Source organism: Pogoniulus pusillus, chromosome 3 (assembly GCF_015220805.1).
Source record: "Pogoniulus pusillus isolate bPogPus1 chromosome 3, bPogPus1.pri, whole genome shotgun sequence".
NCBI classification, from domain to species: Eukaryota; Metazoa; Chordata; class Aves; order Piciformes; family Lybiidae; genus Pogoniulus; species Pogoniulus pusillus.
Window position 1 is genome coordinate 32,111,432 of NC_087266.1, and position 8,600 is coordinate 32,120,031.

Below are 8,600 nucleotides of genomic sequence, written 5' to 3' on the forward strand. Positions count from 1 at the left end.
GGGGTGGCTGAAGGAGTGGAAGAGAAATGATTGGCAGAGAAAAGGGAAGCCTATTTGGGCTGCTGATCTCTGGCAAGACATTTCTGCACGCCTGGACAAACGACCAGTTAAAATCCGACACATCAGTGCTCACATCCCAAAGAGCAGAGCCGCTGAAGAACAGCAGCATAACCACCAAGCTGACCAGGCTGCCCACATCTGCCAGATTGACCTGGACTGGAAGCACAAAGGTGAACTGTTCTTAGCTCGGTGGGCACATGACTCTTCTGGTCACCAAGGAAGAGATGCCACATACCAATGGGCCCGAGACAGGGAAACTTGAACTAGTTGATTACCTGAGCTTGGCCAGCATGTGCCACAACTCTAGTTTTAATATCCACAGCAGTAGCATTTCCTGGTGCTGGTCAGGAAATCTTGAACTGCACTCAGTTCAGGTCAAATTAAAGTAGACATTAATAAAACTGTAAAAACCTTATAAAATCTCAAGTTAGTGACACAATCACAAACATTTCTGTAAATTTGCCTTGTGGTAGAAATATCAAATACTTTGCTCCATACTTTTCCTGCTTTCTACAGTGAGAACCACCCAGCTGGCACAGCTTTAGAAGTTCTGTCTTTAAGTTCCAGCTCTTTTCAAAACTGTTTTCACATGTGGAACATAAACTTTCTGTCATGCAGGTGATCCATATTTAGGGCAGGGCTGCTAAGTTCAAATTGGAAAAAAAAAAGCCAACCAAATGAAAAAAAAAAACCCTCTCTATTCCACTCCATCTTCTCAAGTGACTTTTCTTATGGACTGCAGCAAAAGGAGATATTTGCTGAAGTCACTGAAATTATATTCATGGCCTCCACAGTTTTGCTTCTGAAAACATTTAAACGTTCTTTAGAATAGCTAAGCACAGTTACGTAACTGCTTTCATGGTAAACCTTAACTGCCTGGGAGATTGCTAAGTTAAAAGTGAATTGTTACTCTATAGTATGGCACAATGCCGTTTGCTGCCACGGGAGATTACAGTCATGATTCAGCCACATCATACATAGAAGCCTTCTTTTCACATAAGATCATTGCCAACCATTACTTACACAAGCAACTGAATGAGATTAATACATTAAGATCACTGCAGGTTTTGATCAAAATGGTTTGTGGTGACCGACTCCTTTTTGCTAATAGTGGATTTGGAGTAAGCAGGCATCAAGTCTTGCCTAAGAGAGTTGAAAATAAATTAAAGTAACAAATATGAAAGAGTTATGTATAACAAAATTATAGTTAGATGTTAAATATATATTTGGATATAACAGTCCTCTAAGATATATTAAAAAATCATATATTTAGGATATGATTTCTTTCAAGAAAGCTTCTTAATAACTCTCAGACTCCGTACACATAGGGCAAATGTTTCCAGTTTCACTGCTGGAAAGGTAAACCATCTGGTCAGGGTACTGTTTAGTGTTAATTCTTCTAATTCTAAAAATGTAACTTAAACATACTGTAACAAACTCTGGCTCATCTACAACTACTACTGTAAATAGCAGTTTAGGAATAGCAATATTTTCAGCTCGTGGAAAACTGTGAAATTGATGAGCAAGTTTGATTATAGATTGAGTCAGTCATCAGTAAGTTTGCAGATGACAGCAATCTAGCAGCAGGTGTGGATCTGTTAGAGGGTAGGAGAGCCCTCCAGAAGGACCTGGACAGGCTGGATGGGTGGGCAGAGGCCAATGGGATGAGATTTAACAAGTGGAGTATCCTACATTTTGGCCACAACAACCCCAAGCAGCACCTCAGACTGGAGACAGAGTGGCTGGAGAGCAGCCAGGCAGAAATGGACCTGGGGGTGCTTGTAGGTAGTAGCTGAACATGAGCCAACAGTGTGGCCAGCAGGACAAGAGAGGTTATTCTGCCCCTGTACTCAGCATTGGTCAGGCTACACCTTGAGTACTGTGCCCAGTTCTGGGCTCCTCAATTCAAGAGAGATGTTGAGATACTGGAACGTGTCCAGAAAAGGGTGACAAAGCTGGTGAGAGGCCTGGAGCACAGCCCAGTGAGGAGAGGCTGAGGGAGCTGGGGGTGTGCAGCCTGCAGAAGAGAAGTCTCAGGGCAGACCTCATTGGGTCTACCTGAAGGGAGGCTGTAGCCAGGTGAGGTTGGTCTCTTCTGCCAGGCAACCAGCAACAGAACAAGGGGACACAGTCCCAAGTTGTGCCAGAGGAGGTCTAGGCTGGATGTTAGGAGGAAGTTCTTCACAGAGAGAGTGATTGGCATTGGAATGGGCTGCCCAGGGAGGTGGTGGAATTGCTGTCCCTGGAGGTGTTCAAGCAAAGCCTGGCTGAGGCACTTAGTGTCATGGTCTGGTTGATTGGACAGGTCTGGGTGCTAGGTTGGACTGGATGATCTTGGAGGTCTCTTCCAACCTGGCTGATTCTATGATTCTATGATTCTATTTGTAGCTTTATGCTCCAAAGAGTCCAGCTGGGGATACATTGGGTCATCCATTCATCCGTCAGCCACTTCTGACCTTCTTTGCTCCAGAGAAGCCTAATTCCATTTTGTATTTGTTCTAGCTTCAAATTTAACTCCTTTGACTCCTTTGATGTAGCATCAGAGTGCACTGATTTACGGTTGTTATAAGCCTCTTGAAATAAGCACAGCTACAGAGTTTGTAAATCAAGAAAGTATTTGGCCATCTTTCCCATCGTAGTACATGTGAATTTATTGTACCCTGCACTGTGAATGTCTGGAATTCATAATATGCCTTATTGCTGGCAGAAGAGGGTAAATTCTCATGCTTCCCGTTTTGTCTGCAGCACTTCAAATGGCCAAGACCGTAGATGTGTGTTATGGTGCAACTGCAGTCAAAGGGGAAAATTGTGCAACAGCCACTCACTTCCACAGGTTTTGTGGAAAGCAAGGGTTCAGATTGCAGTGTAGTACTGCCCTATCCTACCAGCAAAACGTACTTCTGATATTGGAAGTAAGGTAGCTGAGAAAGCCCCTTTCTGAAGGGCTGTACTCCTGCTCCACTTGTCTCAGGGACTTGGAGCAAGGTCTTGTAATACTACACTATGTGTGTATTGTCCTTAAGTCATCAACATGGTAATATACTAAGGTAAGTGGCAGTAAACCACTGTAAAGGCAGTCTCCCTATAGTGTCTGCTGTTAGTTTGGCTACTGTTCCGTTCATTTTTCACTTTGTGATTTGTCTTCCTAGTAAATTGCTGACAGGTGGGTTTTTGTCTTAGCTATTTCTTCCTCCTTGTAAAACACTTCCTTCTGAACTTACTTGGATCATTAACAATGTAGATTGATGCAGACAGCCTGCATTGCAAATGGAAAAGGCTGATTAAGTTATCATGCTATGCTTCTGTTAAGCAAGGATTATCCTCTTGAGCTATTCTAGAGCACTTTGTATTAACATAGTTTTAAATAGATATGGGCCCTAGTGATAAAATTGAGATGAGGATCCAAAGCTTTTCTTCCTGAAGTTTGTAGCATTCAGATCCAGATTTTCTTCAGGGTCATATTCAGGCAACCAAGGACACTCAGCACTATAGGATATAAGGCCCAGCTCTGAGTATTTTAAAGCAGATGTGCCCTTATCTGAAAAGGATTCTTTCTCTGCTACAAGGGAGAAAACTGTAGCACCATTGTGATGGGAGGAAGATAAGACCTTAGGAGGAAATTGTTAGTCCACTTACCAGTGTCGACATCAAAAAAATTTACACCATTTAATTTGGCAAGATAAATGTAATTTTTTGACCATATATGAATTTTTATTGTTACATATTTGTCAAGGTCCAGAGAACAGAGATTAAAAATATCTCTGTCCAGGGGAGCAAGATCTGTTCTGATAGATTTCTGTGTTGTGAAATTAAGGTGCAAGTGAGACCATAGATCACCACAAAACTATTTATTAAAGGATAAAGTTGAACAAAACAGAGAGAGAAAGAGAAGAGGAGAGAGAGAAAGAGAACAATGGAGAAAAAGAGAAGAAGCAGGGAAGAAAAAGAGCAGGGATTATATCACCATCAGCTGAAGATGGTGGGGAGAGAGAAAGATGGGTGCATGACCCAAAGATGTTCTTGTGTGGAAGTCATTAGGAGTTCTGGTGGATGTGCAGCTCTGGTGGTGCTCTGGTGGAGGTGTAGCTCTGGAGATCCAGACTTTGGCAGGCATTGCCCATGTCTTTTTTATACAATTTTTTAGATAGGTGTCCAGATGCAGCTTCCCAGGAAATCTTCCTGTGTACTGTTGCATTCGCCGGGGTCTGCCCCCTCCCTGCGCTGCTTCCTGACCACACCCAGAATACACATAAGCCTTTTCTCTTCGGGGTAGCTGACATAAGATGTACACATCCTGGGCATTCAAGGCAGGCTGAGGTCCAGGAATTTCCTCAAAGGCTCTGTCTGTTGATTTGCATCCCTGAACTTTCAGCCAAGCACCTCCTCTGAGCCCAGGAGGTTAACAAAGGCAATCTTTACCAACCTTTATCTTTGTTGATGAACAATGGAGAGAGGATTTAGACTCTCACAATATTCCACATCCGTTCTTGTAAATTTGCTGTTTTATTTGGGACACTATTCAGGCTTTTCTCCTTCATTAATGAAGTGGTTACCCTTGCAGCCTGAACTTCCCATACTAGTTCAAAACCCTGTAAAGATACTTAAAAAAAAAAGAAAGAAAAAAGCTGTCTTGTCAAAAATTCTTATAAGAAAATTGTGTTCCTTTCGTAAATAAGATTGCTGTGGAAGGGACATGTTATAGAGCATTAACAGAATAAAGAGACATGCTAAACAGCACTGTTAATTAGTTTGCTTAGTCATACTTGTGTATCTTTGGCAGTAGTTAATCACATTACATTACTGTAAAACCATAGCAGTGTTTGTAATGCCATTATAGATTTTAATTTCAGAAGGGAGCTTCATGTCTTCAAATTGTCTAATGCAAAAAATAATTTCTAATTAATAATTCCTTTGGAGTAATTATAATTAGCAATATGAATGTGAGGAAACGAATTAGGAAGAAAACATGTTTTGTGCTTGAGTTTGTATGCTAGAATGATTTACAGTTTTTTCTGCTTATTCTGGTAATGGCTATAATTTAATTACGACAACTTCAAGAAATGTTCCCTTTCTACCTCACTGAATCTATTTTTCCAGCAGCTGTCGATGCATTTGCTGTCAGAGGCTGACTTAAAAGAATAGCTACGAGAGGTTATGCAAGAAAGGGAGTTTAGCTGCTTCACCTCCTGCAGTGGAGCCTGTACTGAAGGGCTAGCCTCAGTAATCTGGCCTCTGTACGATACACTGTGAACTGTTCATAATGAATGTTGCCTCTCTGCCTCTTCTTCCTACCATGTGTTGTTGTGATGACCTCTATAGTCCAGTAATTAATTCTTAGAACTCTCTCTCAAAAAGACCTGAGAGACAGGTAGAGAAGCTCATCATCCCTTCAAAAGTCTGGTTCTCAGCACTGGGATACAGAGAACAAGCTCTTTTTCAAAGCTATTATCTGGGGACAATTTTGCTTCCCTCTGCCATTTAAAAATGTCTTCACTGGAATAGTATACTATGGCCTTGAAGACTTTGCACCTGTCTTTTAAGACACGTCAACATTCGCCTTGAATCTTATTGAAACTGCTGCTGCAGGATTACATTCATACACCTATGCAATGGCTTGACTACAAACTGGATGTGTCTTACAGAATCACAGAATGAATCAGGTTGGAAAAGACCTTTGAGGTCATTGAGTCCAACCTATCACTTGACACCTTCTAAATAACTAAGTGCCTCATCCGGCTTCCTTTTAAACATCTCCAGGGATGGTGACTCCACCATCTCCCTGGGCAGCCCATTCCAATGCCAATCGCTCTATCTGTGAAGAACTTCTTCCTAAAGTCCAGCCTAAACCTACCCTGATGCAGCTTGAGACTCTGTCCTCTTGTTCTGCCACTAATTGCCTGGGAGAATCTGGCAACAGTCTCCCCTCAGATAGCTGTAGAGAGCAATAAGGTTTCCCATGAGCCTCTTCTTCTCCAAGCTAAACAACCTCAGATCCCTCAGCCTCTCCTTGTAGGGTGTGCTAGTTTGAAGCAAGCTGGAATGTTTTGGTAAAAGAACTAGATAACGGGCAGTGAAATGAAAACAATTGATGTCAACTTCTCTCACAGCCTCGCTGAGAGCTCTGGGAAGAAGAAAGACTTTTTCTCCATTTTGTTTTTTCACTCTTGCTTTGGCCTTAGACCGAGACACATCTCATTAACCCTGCTCCCACTAACCTTGCTCCCTAACCTCTTGGCTGCACCTCTTTTCTTCCTGAGAACTGGGGTAAGGTTGAGAGGGACCAGGGGGAGGTGTTGGGGTGGTTTGAGAGCCCCTCTTGGGGACTCAGGTTTCTGGGAGGGGAGTTGTGCTTTTGTATTGTTTATCCTTTGTATATTTCTGTATATAATTGTATATAAGTGTATATATTGTAAATAGCTGCTTGTAAATTCTGCTAGCTGTAAATAAATTGCTTCATCTATATTCCCAGGGTCCGTCTGAGTTAGCTGGGGCAAATACAAAGTGTGGGAGGGGCGGGGTAACCCCCAAACCATCACATAGGGCTGTGCTCCAGCCTAGAACTGGGCACAGTACTCAAGGTGTGGACTAACCAGTGCTGAGTACAGGGGCAGAAGGACTTCCCTGGTCCTTCTGGCCACACTCCTCCTGACACAGGCCACAATGCCATTGGCCTTCTTGGCCACCTAGTTAGTTCAGATGTATTCACATGTATAAATTTTGAAGTCTGTGCTGGTTTGAGGCTAATTGGAATATTTTACTGAGAGAAATTAAATTCTTAGCTGTGAAAAGAAAGAGAAAAAAAACCCAACAGTATCCTATATCACCCATTCGTCTGCAGAGAAATGCAACTAGTCAAAATATAGATAAGACACTCACTTCTCACAAACTGCTCAGTTAGCTCTCAGTTCTGTTCCTTCTTTTTGGCAGTCTGGTCTCTGTGTCTGCCTCTGCCTTAACTCTTTAATCCGACCTAACCCTTTTTCCTCTAACCTCCTTGTTGTCTTTTTGACATCTCACCTCAGATCTCTCCAGATTTATCTCATGTGCATTGATCTGGTTATTTCTGAAGGGAGGGAAAGGGGGGTGGGGGGGGTGGAGGGGGTTTGGGTCAGGAGCCTCCTGGGGACTCTGATTGTTTCTGGGAGGGGTATTGTGCTTCTGTATTACTCTTAATGTGTATACAACTGTATATATATAAGTGCTTGGAAATTGTGCTAAGCTGTAAATATAGCTTCATTCCTTAATTTCCAGCCAGCTGAGTCTAGTCTGGCTGATTTTCTTAAGTGTGGAGGGGCAGATAACTCTCAAACCATCAAAAAGTCAGTCCTGGAGATTTATTTCAGGGAATGCACAGGCAGTGCTCAACACTAATGATCTCCAAAGAAAAACAGCAGAGTCAGGATAAGATTCCTGGGCAGCCCAACTGATCATGCTTTGTTTCTGTGAAAGGTGAGCAGGCTGGTAACTGCTACAGTGATGCTTTTGGAGGCAGTACCTGAACAGAGTAAGATATCACATTACCTCAATGGATGTTCTGCTGAATGATGACATTTTTAATTCTTTATTTTCTTTTAAGTCTGTGTCCATTTGAACCTTGAAAAACACCACAGAGTTCAGCTCTCCAGAAGCTAGAAAGGTCGAGGAAGTGTAATCTTTGTACTTCATACCCGTAAGTCCTGCAGCCCCATTAAAATGGTTGCAGAATCAGTTTTCTTCCCTTTCCCTTTTCCCTCCCTCTCTCTCCCTGGGAAGATTACCCAGGCTTTTGTCTCCAGTGGAGTAGTGAGAGGCCTGAAGTGGCTTAATTAGGCCTGGAGCTGCCTAGCTGTGCTATGTCACAATGGGTTTGGTATAGGGTAGAGGCATAGTACAGGAGGTGAGATTCAGACCTGGAATTTTGGTTCCTGTGTGAAGCTTTGGCCTAAGTGAAGCATGGCAAAGATGTACTGTGGTTGGAACTGGATGATCTTTGAGGTCTCTTCCAATCTAAACCATTCTGTGATTCTAACTAGCATTTCCATTTAAACTTTCCAATTCTCCAGTCCTGCACATGAATGGCTCTCTTTTGTCCATTTCGGAAGAAGTAAGAGAGCAAAGGTAAAACAGCAATCTGTCCTGCTTTAAACCAGACACAGGGACTCTGAGGGTTTCTTTTTCCTCAGTAATGTATACATAATGACTTCTGCTCTGAAAAGCCTCCAGTTCACTATGGAGGTGGAAAAAATAATGAAAGCCAGTGTTGACACTATACTGTCACTTGTCATCGGGTAAGACATCTCAGTATTTGGTAAGCTTTGAATATAAATTGTGGTATGCTTGGTCCTAAAGTTAGTGTACAATTGTTGAAAGGCAGAAACAGTCAAATATGTCATGCAGGAGATAGGAATACAAAGTAAGCATTTACACACATGGTCGCTCATACCAGCTATGAAACACCCTATAAAGGCTCAGCAATCTTTCTGAAAAACAGAATAACACCATCTTTCTGAAAAACAGAATTACTTCAATGTGACAGCTGCTATGTAGTCTTAGCTACCATG